Raw genomic sequence first — 15,081 nt, 5'->3', positions numbered from 1 at the left:
TTAAGTTCGTTGTCTGCTCCAATCATGCCGTCTAATTTTTCCATTAATTTTGATCTGTTGAGCATGTCGAAAGCCTTGCTGAAGTCAATGAATATAGCATAAAATTTTCCTTTTGGGTGCCTAAGTGCTTCTTGCACCTCATTAGTAAATTAGCGACAGCTTGTAGAGTTCCTCTGCCTTTCCTGAAACCGAATTGTTCTTCTGGAAGATGATCATCTATTAGTTCGTTAAGTTTTTGATTAATGATTTTTGTATATACTTTCATGATGTTGTTCTCTAGCGCTATCCCTCTATACGAGTTTTCGTCATCAGGCTCTCCTTTTCCCTTGTATAAGATTTTTATGTAGGACGTCCTCCAACTTTCCGGAATTCTACTTGTTTCTAGACATTTATTGAATAGCTTGGTCCAATAAGGTGCTAGCAATTGTAGAGTGTCTTTTAGATTCTCGTTGTAAATTCCATCCGGACCGGCTGCTTTGTATTTTTTAGTGTCTTGAATTGTTCTCGTCACTTCATCTATTGTTATTTCTAGATTTTTTGTCGAACATTTTGCGACTTCTAGTGCTAATGTTCGTCTTCCTGTATTTAGTACATTATTAAAGTGGATTTCCCAATTATTCATGTTTATTTGATTCGATGGATTCACCCTTTTCTTCTTTAGAGCTACAAAAGGATCTCTTAAAGCTTCTTGGGCTTTCTGTTGTGCCTGCATTTCGGTATAGTTGCTCCTTTTCGATTTCAGTAATTGTTTATAGTTTCTTCGTTGTATCGCGTACGCTTGTAAGGTGATTACAGTTTTAAGTCTTCTGGCTATATGTAGCAAGTTGAGCGTTTTTCTTCTTTCTATGTAGCATTCTTCATCAAACCATTCTTTGGACTTCCGAGGTTTCTTGTGGAACAAAGAATCCCTTATTATTCCATTGATGGCATCTAGAGCTGTTTCGAGATTACCTTCCTCGATGAGCTGATGAGTCTCTTCTATTCTTTGACTGTTTTCCCTGAGTTTGTTTTCGTCTATATTTCTTGATCTTATGCGTATATTCTCTGTTTCGTGTGGAACCTCTTGTCTGATTAAGAAATTTGTCGATACTGGTAGATGTTTCCTTTGTGCGGCAATACCTTGATTTCTCATAATCTGATGTCTTATCAATTTAATATTTCTTCCTCGGTAGAAAATTAAATCAATGGTACTGGAACCGTTTGGAGCCAAGTAAGTGACTTCTTCGCTTTTATTGATTAGACGTTATCCTTCCGTGAGCAGCATTTCTAATACGATATCTGTTTTGCTAGTCTGTTTATCCAGACGACAGTTAAAATCTCCAGCTAATATTATATTTTTGTCCTTATCAGTAAGTGCTAGAATTTTGGCTATTTGCTCGACAGTGTCTTCCACTTTTTTCAACGGACTAATATAAGTTCCTACTATAGTAATTTCTTCTGCTTTCAAGATTACTAAGTTTTCATCTATTATTGTATCTATCAGTCTACCCATTTTGTTGTTGTACATGCAGGTTACTCCTCCTTCTGGCCTTCCTCGATCCTTCTTAATTGATAGTGCGTGTTTGCTGTAGTAGCCTGGCGATCTGTGTTGGTGCGACGTAAAGCAACTTGTAAAAAGAAACTTTTATTGTTGACGTCAGTCCCATAAATATTTAAAATCAGGCTATATTTAATAATGGGCATTTTTCAAAGTTACCTTTCAGCTAGTAATCCCAGTATGATGAAAAGTATATGTCCCCTATAGTTTAATAAATAATTTTACCAAGCGAGTTGGCTGTATTATCCGCGCACTTTTTAGTGATAGATTTTTGTACTCGTTGGAGAAGTAAGAAGGGTTCCGTTAATACTGCCACCTGAATGGAAATGAAATCTGAATTGAATCGATAATATGATCGATCGATATGAATTTTATAAACCTTTATTATTTTAAGCAAACAACTGTGTCACACACACAATATTTAATACTATATAACATTTCCCGTTGCGAAAAGTGTTCCTAGCATGAATTCTATAGTTTAGCTTTGCTGTGTAAACAACAACAGTACGAGTACTTAAAGTGTACGCCAGATGGCGCACAGCGATGATAAGCGATTCTTAGTTTGTGTTTCAAAGGTTGCCAATACGAATCTCGAAGATAACCAAAGTCGACCGCTTCAGCACTAGGGTGTAAATCTATCACTAAAAAGTGCGCAGATAATACGTTTAGAGTCGCGCAGCTGTGAGCTTGTATTCGAGAGATAGTTTGTTCGAATCCCATTGTCAGGAGTGGTGAAGATGGTTTTTCGTGGATTCCCATTTTTTTTACAACTTGTTTTACGTCGCGCCGACACAGATAGGTCTTATGGTGGACGATGGAACAGGTAAGGGCTAGGAGTGGGAACGAAGCGACCGTGGCCTTGATTAAGATACAGACCCAGCATTTGCCTGGTGTAAAAATGGGACACCACGGAAAACCATCTTCAGGACTGCCGACAGTGGGGTTCGAACCCACTATCTCCCGAATACTGGATACTGGCCTCCCTTAAGCGACTGTAGCTATCGAGCTCGGTGCAAGGTGCAGCAAAAATGTAGAATTTGAAGATATTGGAAATTTTCCGTAGGTTACATGGTAGTTGGTATCACTTATCCAAATTTGAAGTTTCTAGGTCACGTGCAAGTGGGCAATCTTTCATGGTTAGGGCTTTAAATTATAACGTAAGGCTGTCTTCGACAGTCGAATTTACTATGTGTTAAGTAACTGGAAATAAGAAACATGGTAGTGTATCTTATCAATACGACTTACAGAAGATGGGCAATTGTAATTACTAGGAAGTAATAATATAAATAGTCTGTTAATAGATCTTATGAATAAAAGTTACACTTCCCATATTACATATACGATGTTTGAATGGAATCAGAACAGGAACTGTGCAGTTGTAGATGGAAGTTGTACTTTGAGATATATAGATCTGTGTACTCTTGACAAAGCTACATACAGCTGCTCTTAACTTCAACATGGGAGTGGAGAAATTTATTCCATTGTTTTAATATAGTTTGTCCTTGTGACTTATACATTACAACAGAGATGGCTAAATTTAGAGGAAAATGCCTCCGTTTAAGAAAGAATGGTGTATGGGGATTATCAGAAGATAAACCTATTCTTGGAATAAAACTCTTTCTCCATGCAGCTAATTTCGTTTGAATTTCGCAATGAACGTTACTTTTGCCTAGCTTTAGTACAGTCAATCTTGTTTCGTTGCACAAACAACGTTTATTAAGTCAGTTCAAGTCACCGTACTGCACACAGCAAGTGCTAATCTACGTTTTTTGGTCATCTGTCCAACTATTGAGAACCTGTGGCTTGCTGACATTAACTTGTTCGTTTCTTGAACGCGAGCGCTCACTTTGATGATAAGTAAATAAATCCCATACAATATTTTTCGACATGGTTTTGTAGGATTTCGATAATGATTTACTAACCTAGTTCTCCGTTTCCGATTTTTAGGAGCCATACACTAAAGTTAAATCTACAGCTCATATATTATTTTGTAGTTTAAAAACATTAATTTTGGGCTACAGTATCTGAAAGTTAAAACTTGACTGGAGAAGAGCTGCTCTGTCATTCTGAGGAATAATTGGCGGGTACTGCCGGAAGTGTCCACGAAGCAAGATCACGTTTCATTATATTTTGGAGTAGCTGATCTACTGTTGAAACAGCGTAACGAGGAGAGTTGTTGCATCATCTCATACGATTCACTTAGCCTCCCTTATTTCCTCTGCACCTTCCCATATTCTCATGTGAGATGTAGAAGTAAGCAAAATTAGACTATTATAGTCTCTCTCTCCCCCTTTCCTCTTACTTAACAGACTTCATGTCTCTCGAAACGTATCATTTCAACTACGGCGGTTTTTCTCTGTAACGATACACTTTTCTAAAATTGAAACTGGTATTGTAGTTTACTATCTGTTGTTCTCCACGTGGAGGTTTAGCAGGTGGATTGTCAGATCGTTTAAAATTTCAGACCTTTGAGAACTTCCTAACTGTTTGACTTACTTTACAAACATATAAAACTGGATTAAATTGAAAAATCTTAATATCTGCATTTATAATGGAAAATCTGAAAATTAACATTCATTAAATAAAATACACACTCGTCGAACCCTGTACTGACACTTACTTGTTACCTGCTTACTTACACATACGTTATTTGAAGGGCGCCAGCTGTCACTCAGTACAGCAATAATAGAATGAGACTCTTGACTATCTCTAGGGTGTGGGGTAATAAGCTTACTTTTGACAACATACCATATAAGTTCTGGGAAAAGGAGATTGGCGTTCGGTTTCCCCATTAATTTTGAGGTTAAGATATTTTACTGTCAATGAAATGAAACCATGAATTCGTTTGATAGAACAATATATATTCTTTAAATAATATATCAAAAAATAGTGAGTCTTGTTGCGATAAAACAGATGAGAATGTGAAATTATGACATTGCAACTGAAAGAAACTAGGCATGAATTTGAATTCTTCTTGACCGGACATTTAACAATTTATACGAAATATTTCCCTCACTGATTCACTTGACTGTACCTTTAACACTTTAAGTGTAATTACGACGTAATCCATTGCTCTGGTGTTTACTGTAGATGTGTCACGCCTAACGTGGTGATACATCCTTGAGACTGCTTCTTCTCCATATCATCTGACTTCTTTGTAAGTCAATATGGTATGACCTCTTGGCAGGTCCAGGGTTGCCCTCTCTGACTCCTTCGTAAGCCTTTCGTCCGCGTCTTCCACTAAGTGACGGACCAACCATTTGGTCTCACTCTCTCAATGACCAATAATGGCTCACTGAGTCTTCACCATCTCTCGTTCACACTGGTTGACTGTCCAACTAAGGCCTCTTGATCTAGTAGACTACTTCACTGTACTGCATCCGTATAAGTAATGACTGACGCTACAATATGCATCCACCTTATATAGACGTTGGTTGACACCGCTACGTAATCTCCAGAAATAACAATGACATACTCCCACCTACGCGACAAATATTACATACAGTGGTGAAATAGCCCGGAGGCGGCTAACTCCGTGAGCGCATATCTAAATAAATACAATGCCGTAGCCATGGCGCGGCGATGACTTGGCAGAATCGCCACTAATCTTGCACAATGTCCCAACGTCACACCCAATCTCTGATATATACAACAATTCTCACTGTACAGGTATTGAGTGGTATTCTACACATACGTATATATGTATACATCTAAGTACAATCTTGCAAGCAACAGGCAATTGCAAAATCGAATTGAATAAAACGGATAATTACAATAATAGTAACAATATCACAGATAAAATAATAATAATAATACTGACATAATAATAATAATAATAATAATAATAATAATAATAATAATAATAATAATAATAATAATAATACAGATAAAATCATACAATAATAAAAATACAGATATCATCTTGTAACGGGATTTGAACTGTTACACCTTAACATAGGAAACTGTTGAAACCTGCCACGATTGAGTCACATCTCATGCCTTCATAGATGTACAAATGTTCCTGCGACCGATTTCTGCCAAAGATACGGTAACATATGTGGGAAAAACGACGGCGTCTATTCTACAGTCGTGTTAGGCTAAGAAATTTCAGGGTGATTAATTTTGTCACGGCAATCGGAAAGAGAGTATACATAAAGTGATGCTGTTCTGGCAACAAACTATTAGCGGTTAAACTACCGTAAATATTCATATTGAGCCTGCTGAAATTCATGCATCTATCTGTCTTAAGTGTGTGCATCAGTAAAATAATCTATGGTTTCATATGCACATTTCTTGCGGCCAAACGGTACGTCGTATCGAGGCACGGATTCCGCCATCAGACGACGATATTATTCGCCTACATTACTGCCCTGAGGCATCTAAGGCTTCTCCCCTATTTATACCATAGAAAGAGGTGAACTTTTCGATCCATGTCAAATTTCGTCCGCTTTTCACAAGTTGAAAAACGATTTTTGCCAACTTAGCAGACAGCTAGAGTCTTGAAACTCGGCAGGCTGGACGACGATAAAACGGTCTACAATTGTGGTTATTTGAGGTTTTGCCATGTCTCTATGGGCTACGCCCTAAATTGATTAAGAAACGTACGTTATGCTGAAATGAGGTGAGTGTTTCCACATATAGCTTCAGTTTTCTCATACATTTAAGGCAGCTAGAATAATTAAATTCGGTCTACATATGGCCAATAGTGTTGCCAAGGATCGTGCTGAATTTCGTGCATCTATCCGTCTTACGAGTGTGTGAATCAGTAAACTAATATATGGAAATTTAACAAAATTGACCGAAACCGGGAAATGAAGCTCAATCTAGGGTGGAAGAGGTCGAGATACGACAAAAGGTCATAGGACCAAAGTTGTAGAACTCTTCATTTTAGGATACGAAAGTACGATCCGTTTATTGATAGCAATTACCGTTCAGCCACAAGAGAGCTCGAAACGAAAGTCTGCACCGTCATTAAATTTGGGTTAATATTTCGAATTTTTTAGTGGGTAAAATATTAAATAACTGAACTTCTAGCAATTTATACATCGGTTACAGGCTAGGAGCTAGAGCTTTGCCAAATTTTAATTTTGTAGGGCACTGAATCACAGCGTCCGCCATTTTGTTTGTGGGGAGGCGGGCAAAATTAAAAAAATTATTATTTTTTTAATTTTTCCGTAGGTTGAAGGCTAATAGCTATCACATTGGCAAATTTCAAGTTTCTAGCTCATGCCGAAGTGGGTAAACATTTATGTTAGTCAGTCAGCCTTCTGGCTTTATATATATACTCGCCCGAAAACCCCCAATTCCTCTATATTAGAAGTGGTCACACGGAAAATTACTGTGACGAACCGGTACTTCGTTACGAAAAACGGATTGCGCCACCAGACGGCCCATATATTCGCGTACATATTTTGTCCTCTAATATTTTCTCGTACCGTACATTTACGATTTATAGAAAAGAATAGCGTTAAACGTTTCGGCGTGCTGATAATTACGTACGATTCTCACAAGATAAGAAATTATTTTCCTAACGTAACGGCGAGCTATAGTCTTGAAACTTGGTAGGTCTATCGTGGTTGAAACACTCTATATTTCCTTTATTTGATGTTCTGTCGTATCTGCATCGAGTTCGCCGTAGATTGGTTTAGAACCTTGGATTAGGAGTACAGGGTTTACGTATTACTTTCGTTTTTTCATTTTTACATCGTGCTAGAATAATGCATTTTGCTCACATGTGACCCACGAACTTTTCAATGAGCCTGCCAAATTTCATGAATCTATCGCTCTTATAAGTGTGTAACACAGTAAATTAATTTAAGATATTGACGTTAAATCTGAAAAATGCAGGTCTATCCAAGGCACAAGGAACCAATATACGTCTAAAATTCTCGGGACCGAAGTTGCAGATCTCTTCATGATGGGATCCGAACGTCTTGTCCATTTGGCGGTACGATTTACAGTTTAGCCACCAAAATCCTCGAAACGTTACTTAGCACCATCATGAAAATTGCTTCCAGATTTCGACAATTCCTGAAGATAAAAACTTTAAACAATGCAACTCTTTCGAATTTCTCCGTCGGTTGCAGGCCAAAGTTGTAACTGCGAACAATTTTAATTTTTTGGCGCACTGCAATATATCGTCCACAATTTTCCTTAAGAGAAGGAAATAACAAAAACAAAAAATCAACATTTGGAACTTTTCCACAATACAGCATAATAGCTATCATATTGACAAATTTCAAGTTTCTAGCTAATGCCGAAGTGGGTAAACATTTATGTCAGCCAGTGAGCCAAACGGTTTTATATACATAACTCGCTTTCGAGTACCCCCGGGTACCCCACGTTACAAATGGATATTTCGAAATAGACTGTGGAGAAACGGTATGTCGCATCGACCAACGCACTGTGCCAACGGATGGACATTTTACCCGCCGGCGTGTTTGGTGCTAATATATTTTATCGTATATTGGCGATTTATTGTATGGGTACGAGTAAAGTTTTCAATCTGGGGCATCTTTCACAACTTGAAAAATTATTTTATTCACTTAATAGTCAGCTACAGTCTTGAAACTTTCATAGGGCCAAATTTATAGATGGCATCATTGCCGGGACAGAAAGTGCTATCCTGTTTTGATTGGAACTACTGTTTAGGCAGAAAGTATTTCAAAATGAAGGTCTGCAACGGCATGAAATTTGCTTGAATATTTCGATACTTTTGAGAGGTAAAAGGTAACAGTTACAGCATAACAACTACAATTTCTCCAGATTTCAATTTTCTGGTGCACCTGGAGATAGCATCCGCTATTTTGATTGGCGGGGAGGGGTAAAAATTAAAAAATCAAACTTATTGGAATTTTTCACTGGGTTACAACCTAATAGTTACCAGATTGCCGTTAGGGCCAGGTAATGTGCACGCTAAATATTGCATAATTTCATTTGGAAATTTATTGCGGCCAAACAGTACGTCGTATCGAGAAACGGATTGCGGCATCAGACGACCCTTTTAGTAGCCTACATTAATGTCTCCTGGATGTTGTTGTACCTCCGCTATTTATACCATAGAAAGAAGTGAACTTTTCGATCCATGTCAAATTTCGTCTGGTTTTCACAAGTTAAAAAATTACTTTGCCAGCGTAGCAGACAGCTACAGTCTTGAAACTTGGCAGGCTGGACGACGATGAAACGACCTACAATTCCGGTTATTTGAGGTTTTGCCGTATCTCCGTGGGCTTCGCCATAAATTGCTTAAAAACATACATTATGCTGCAATTTTCTTAGTGTTTCCACCAATTCTTTCCGTTTTTACGTACATTCAAGGCAGCTAGAATAATGATGGTGGGTCTACATATGGCCAATGGTCGTGCCAAGGAGTGTGCTGAATTTCGTGCATCTATCTGTTTTATGAATGTGTGAGTCAGTAAAATAATTTATGTAAATTTAACAAAATTGACCAAAACCGGGGAAAGGAAGCTCAATCTAAGGTAGGAGTCGAGATACGACAAAAAGTCATAGGAACAAAGTTGTAGATCTCTTCATTTTAGGAAGAGAAGGTGCAGTCCAATTATTGATAACAATTACCGTTCGACCACAAGAGAGCTCGAAACGAAAGCCTGCACCGTCATTAAATTTGGCTTAATATTTCGAATTTTTATTGGATAAGATATTAAATATTTTAACTTATTGCAATTTCTACGTCGGCTACAGGCTAGGAGCTAGAACTTTGCCAAACTTTTAATTTTGCAGGGCACTGCATCACGGTGTCCGCCATTTTGTTTGGGCGAAGGGGGCAAAAATAAAAATGTGATTTTTTTAAATTTTTCCGTAGGTAACAGGCTAATAGCTATAATATTGCCAAATTTCAAGTTCCTAGCTCATCTTGAATGGTCTAAATCGAAATTAGAGTCCGATATTTTGATTTGGAGGGGAGGGGGGCTAAATATGAAAAATTTGAACTTTTTGGAATTTTTCCTTGGGTTATAGAATAAGAGCTAATTTTCTAGCTCATCTGGAACGGAAGGGTCTATCCCGAAATATGAGTCCCATATTGTGATTCGGTGGGGGCTAAATATATAAAATTTGACCTTTTAGGAATTTTTCCTTGAGTTGTAGCGTAATAGCCATCAGATTGCCAAAATTTCAAGTTCCTAGCTCATATGGAACGGTCTAACCCGAAATTTGAGTCCCATATTTTGATTCGGTGAGGGGGGGGGGCTATATATGAAAATTTGAACTTTTTAGAATTATTCCTAGGGTTACAGCCTAATAGGTATCAGATTGCCGGCTTGAAGGGTCTAACACGAAATTTGAGTTTAAGGTAAGGTAATTCTTAAATTTAAAATTCAGAGGGTAGTTTAAATATAAAATTTTTTTGGGCGGAGATGTTTTATCATTTTTTTTAAGTTGACCTTTTTAGCGGGGCTTCATATTAAAAATTTGAACTTTCCGGAATTTTTCCTTTTGTTATAGCCTAATAGGTATCAGATTGCCGCCTGGAAGGGTCTAACAGGAAATTTGAGTCCGATAATTCGATTGGGCGGAAGGGTGTAACACGAAATTTTAGTCGGATATTTTGATTTGGTGGGGGTTATTATGAAAAGTTTAACTTTCTGGATTTTTCCTTGGGTTATAGAATAATAGCTATCAGACTGCCGAATTCCAAGTTTCTAGCTCATCTGGAACGGAAGGGTCTAACCCGAAATTTGAGTCCGACATTTTGATTCGGTGTGGGGCTAAGTATAAAAAATTTGAACTTTTCGTCGGAATTTTGCCTTGGGTTACAGCCTAATAGCTATCAGATAGCCGAATTTCAAGTTCCTAGCTCGTCTGGAAGGGTCTAACACGAAATTTCAGTCCGATATTTTGATTGGGCGGAAGGGAGGCTAAATATGAAAAATTTAAACTTTTTGGAATTTTTACTTGGGTTGCAGCCTAATAGCTATCAGATTGCCGAATTTCAAGTTCCTAGCTCACCTGGAAATGGGCAAACATTAATGTCAGTCAGACAGTGAGTCAGTTAGCCTTGTGTCTTTATATATATAGAAAGACCCCCAATTCCTGTACATTATAAGTGCTCACGTGGAAAATTACTGTGACGAACCGGTACTTCGTTACGAAAAACGGATTGCGCCACCAGACGGCCCATATATTCGCGTACATGTTTGGTCCTCTAATATTTTCTCGTACCGTACATTCACGATTTATAGAAAAGATAGCGTTAAACGTTTCGACGTGGGGAAAATTACGTACGATTCTCACAAGGTAAGAAATTATTTTCCTAATATAACGGGGAGCTATAGTCTTGAAACTTGCTAGGTTTATCGTGGTAGAAACGCTCTATATTTCCGTTATTTGATGTTTTGTCGTATCTGCATCGAGTTCACCGTAGATTGGTTTAGAACCTTGGATTAGGAGTACAGTGTTTATGTTTTACTTTCGTTTTTCCATTTTTACAGGGTGCTAGAATCATGCATTTTGCTCACCTGTGACGCACGAACGTTCCAGTGAGCCTGCTAAATTTCATGAATCTATCGGTCTTATAAGTGTGTAACACAGTAAAATTATTTACGGAAAATGTAAAAAATTGACGTTAAATCTGAAAAATGCAGCTCTATCTAAGGCATAAGGGATCAAGATACGACTAAAATTCCCGGGTGAGAAGTTGTAGATCTCTTCATGATGGGATCCGAACGTCTTATCCAATTGGCGGTAGGACTTACAGTTTAGCCACAAAAATCCTCGAAACGTTAGTTAGCACCATAATGAAAATTGCTTCCAGATTTCGATATTTTCTGGAGATAAAAACGTTAAACAATGGAGCTCTTTCGAGTATCTCCGTTGGTTGCAGGCCAAAGTTGTAACTGCGGCAAATTTTAATTTTCTGGCGCATTGCAACATATCGTCTACAATTTATTTTACGGGAAGGGAAGTAAAAATAACAAAAATCAACATTTGGAACTTTTCCACAATACAGCCTAATAGATATCATATTGCCAAAATTTCAAGTTTCTAGCTCATGCCAACGTGGGTAAATATTTATGTCAGCCAATGAGCCAAACGGTTTTATATATATAATATAGAGCCAGGCAATGTGCACGCTAAAGAGTGCAGACTTTGATTTGGAAATTTATTGCGGCAAAACGGTACCTACTATCAAAGTACGCCTTTAGTCGTCTACATTACTGTCTTAAGCATTTTCTGGTATCTTGCCTACTTTGACGAAAGAAAGAGGTGAACGTTTCGATTCATGTCAAATTTCGTCCGCTTTAGACAAGTTGAAAAATGATTTTGCCAACTTAGCAGACAGCTACACTCTTGAAACTTGGCACGCTGGACGATAATGTAACGACCTACAATTTTGGTTATTTGAGGTTTTGCCGTATCTCGACGGTCTTCACCATAAATTGATTAAGTAACATACATTATGCTGACATTAGGTTAGTGTTTCTACATATTCCTACAGTTTCCCATACATTCAAGTCAGTAGAATAATGAAAGTCGGTCTACATATGGCCAATGGTCGTGCCAGAGAGCGTGCTGAATTTAGTGCATCTATCTGTCTTATGAGTGTGTTAATCAGTAAAAAAAATATATGGAAATTTAACAAAATTGACCAAAACAGGGGAAATGAAGCTCTATCTAAGGTAGAAGGGGTGAGATACGATAAAACATCACAGGACCAAAGTTGAAGAACTCGTCATTTTAAGCAAACAAGTTCAATCCCTTTATTGATAACAATTGCCGTTCAGCCACATGATTGCTCGAAACGGAAGTCTGCAACGTCTCTAAATTTGGCTTCATGTTTCGATTTTTCAGTGGGTTAAATATTCAGAATTTGAACTTGTTGCAATTTCTTCGTCGGTTACAGGCTTGGAGCTAGAGCATTGCCAAGTTTTAATTTTGTAGGGCACTGCATTATGGCGTCCGCCATATTGCTTGGGGGTAGGGGGCAGAAGATTTTAATTGGGTGGGGAGGGGGCTAAATATGAAAAAATGAACTTTTTGGATTTTTTTCCTTTGGTTACAGCCCAATAGCTATCAGACTGCCGAATTTCAAGTTCCTAGCTCATCTGGAAGGGTCTAACCCGAAATCTGAGTCCGATATTTTGATTCGGTGGGGGGGGCGATATATGAAAATTTGACCTTCTTTTAATTATTCATTGGATTACAGCTTCATAGGTATCAGATTGCCGGCTGGAAGGGTCTAACACGAAATTTGAGTCCGATGATTTGATTGAGCCTGGGGGGGGGCCTAAATATGAAAAATTCGAACTTTCCGGATTTGTTCCATGGGTTACAGGCTAACAGGTATCAGACTGCCGGCTGGATGGGTCTAACACGAAATTTGAGTCCGATAATTTAATTGGGCGGAAGGGTGTAACACGAAATTTGAGTCCGATATCCTGATTGCCGGGCTGAGTGGCTCAGACGGTTAGGCGCTGGCCTTCTGGTCCCAACTTGGCAGGTTCGATCCTGGCTCACTTCGGTGGTATTTGAAGGTGCTCAAATACGTCAGCCTCGTGTCGGTAGAGTTACTGGCACGTAAAAGAACTTCTGCGGGACTAAATTCCGGCACCTCGGTGTCTCCGAAAACCATAAAAGAGTAGTTAGTGGGACGTAAAACTAAATAACATTATAATTATATGGTATTTTGATTCGGTTTGGGGGGGGGCTAAATATGAATAATTTGAACTTTAAGGAATTTTCCCTTGGGTTACAGCCTAATAGCTATCAGACTGCCGAATTTCAAGTTCCTAGCTCATCTGGAAGGGTCTAACACGAAATTTCAGTCCGGTATTTGATTGTTCGGAAGGGAGGCTAAATATGAAAAATTTCAACTTTTTGGAAATTTTCCTTGGCTTTCAGCCTAATAGCTATCAGATTTCCGAATTTCAAGTTCTTAGCTCATCTGGAACGGTTTAACACGAAATTTCAGTCCGATATTTTGATTGGGCAGAAGAGGGGCTAAATATAAAAAATATGACATTTTTGGAATTTTTGCTTGCGTTGCAGTCTAAAAGCTATCAGACTGCCGAATTTCAAGTTCCTAGCTCACCTGGAAGTGGGCAAACATTAATGTCAGTGAGTCAGTGAGTCAGTCAGTCAGTTAGCCTTGTCAGTCAGTTAGGATATAAGATAAGATAAGATAGAGTCGGTCAATGTGCACGCTAAATAGTTCAGACTTTCATTTGGAAATTCATTGCGGCCAAACGGTAAGTCAAATCGACGTACGGATTGCGCCATCAGACGTTCCATTTAGTCGCCTACAGTATTGTTTGAGGCATTTTCTCGTATCTCAACTATTTTTACCATAGAGAGTGGTGAACTTTTCGATCCATATCAAATTTCGTCCGCTTAACACCAGTTGAAAAATAATTTTGCCAACTTAGCAGACAGCTACACTCCTGAAACTTGGTAGGCAGGTCGACGACGAAACGACCTATAATTCTGGTTATTTGTGGTTTTGCCGTATCTCAACGGGCTTCACCATAAATTGCTTAAGGGTCATAAATTAGGCTACAATTTCAATAGTGTTTCCACATATACGTTCCGTTTTCCCATGCTTGCAAGGCAGCAAGAATAACGAAACTCGGTCTACATATGGCCACTGATGTTGCCAAGGAGCGTGCTGAATTTCGTTCATCTATCTGTCTTATGCGTGTGTGAATCAGTAAAATAAATTATGGAAATTTAACAGAATTGACTAAAACCGGGAAAATAAAGCTCAATCTATTGTAGAAGTGTTGGAGATACGACAAAAAGTCATAGGACCAAAGTTGTAGATCTCCTAATTTTAGGACACGAAAGTGCAATTCGTTCATTGATATTAATTACCGTTCAACCACAAAATAGCACGGAACGCAAGTCTGCACTGTCATTAAATTTGCCTTAATATTTCGAATTTTTGAATGGGTAAAATGTTAAATATTTGAACTCCTTGCAATATCTATGTCAGTTACAGGACAGGAGCTATATCTTTGACAAATTTTAATTTTGTAGGGCACTGCATCTTTGCGTCCGCCATTTTGCGTGGGGGAGTGGGGCAGACCATTTTGATTGGGTGGTGGATGGGTAAATAGGAAAGATTGGAATGCTTAGGAATTTTTCTTTGGCTTACAGCCCAATTTCCATCAGACTGATCAATTTCAACTTCCTAGATCATCTGGAAGGGCCTAACATGAAATTTGAGTCCGATATTTTGATTGGGCGGGGAGGGGACTAAATATGAGAAATTTGAACTTTTTGGAATTTTTCCTTAGGTTGCAGCCTAATATTTATCAGATTACCGAATTTCAAGTTCCTAACTCATCTGGAAGGGTCGAACCCGAAATTAGAGTGATTTCTTGCGGGGGGGGGATTAATATGAAAAAATGAACTTTTTGGAATTTTTCCTTGAGTTGCAGCCTAATCGCTATCAGATTACCGAATTTCAAGTTCCTAACTCATCTGGAAGGGTCGAACCCAAAATTAGAGTGATTTCTTGCGGGGGGGGGGGGGGATTAATATGAAAAATTTGAACTTTTTGGAATTTTACTTGGGTTGCAGCC

The sequence above is a fragment of the Anabrus simplex genome, chromosome 6 (genome assembly GCF_040414725.1).
Source record: "Anabrus simplex isolate iqAnaSimp1 chromosome 6, ASM4041472v1, whole genome shotgun sequence".
NCBI lineage: Eukaryota > Metazoa > Arthropoda > Insecta > Orthoptera > Tettigoniidae > Anabrus > Anabrus simplex.
The sequence above is the reverse complement of the archived record's forward strand: the minus strand, read 5'-3'. Positions refer to the sequence as shown.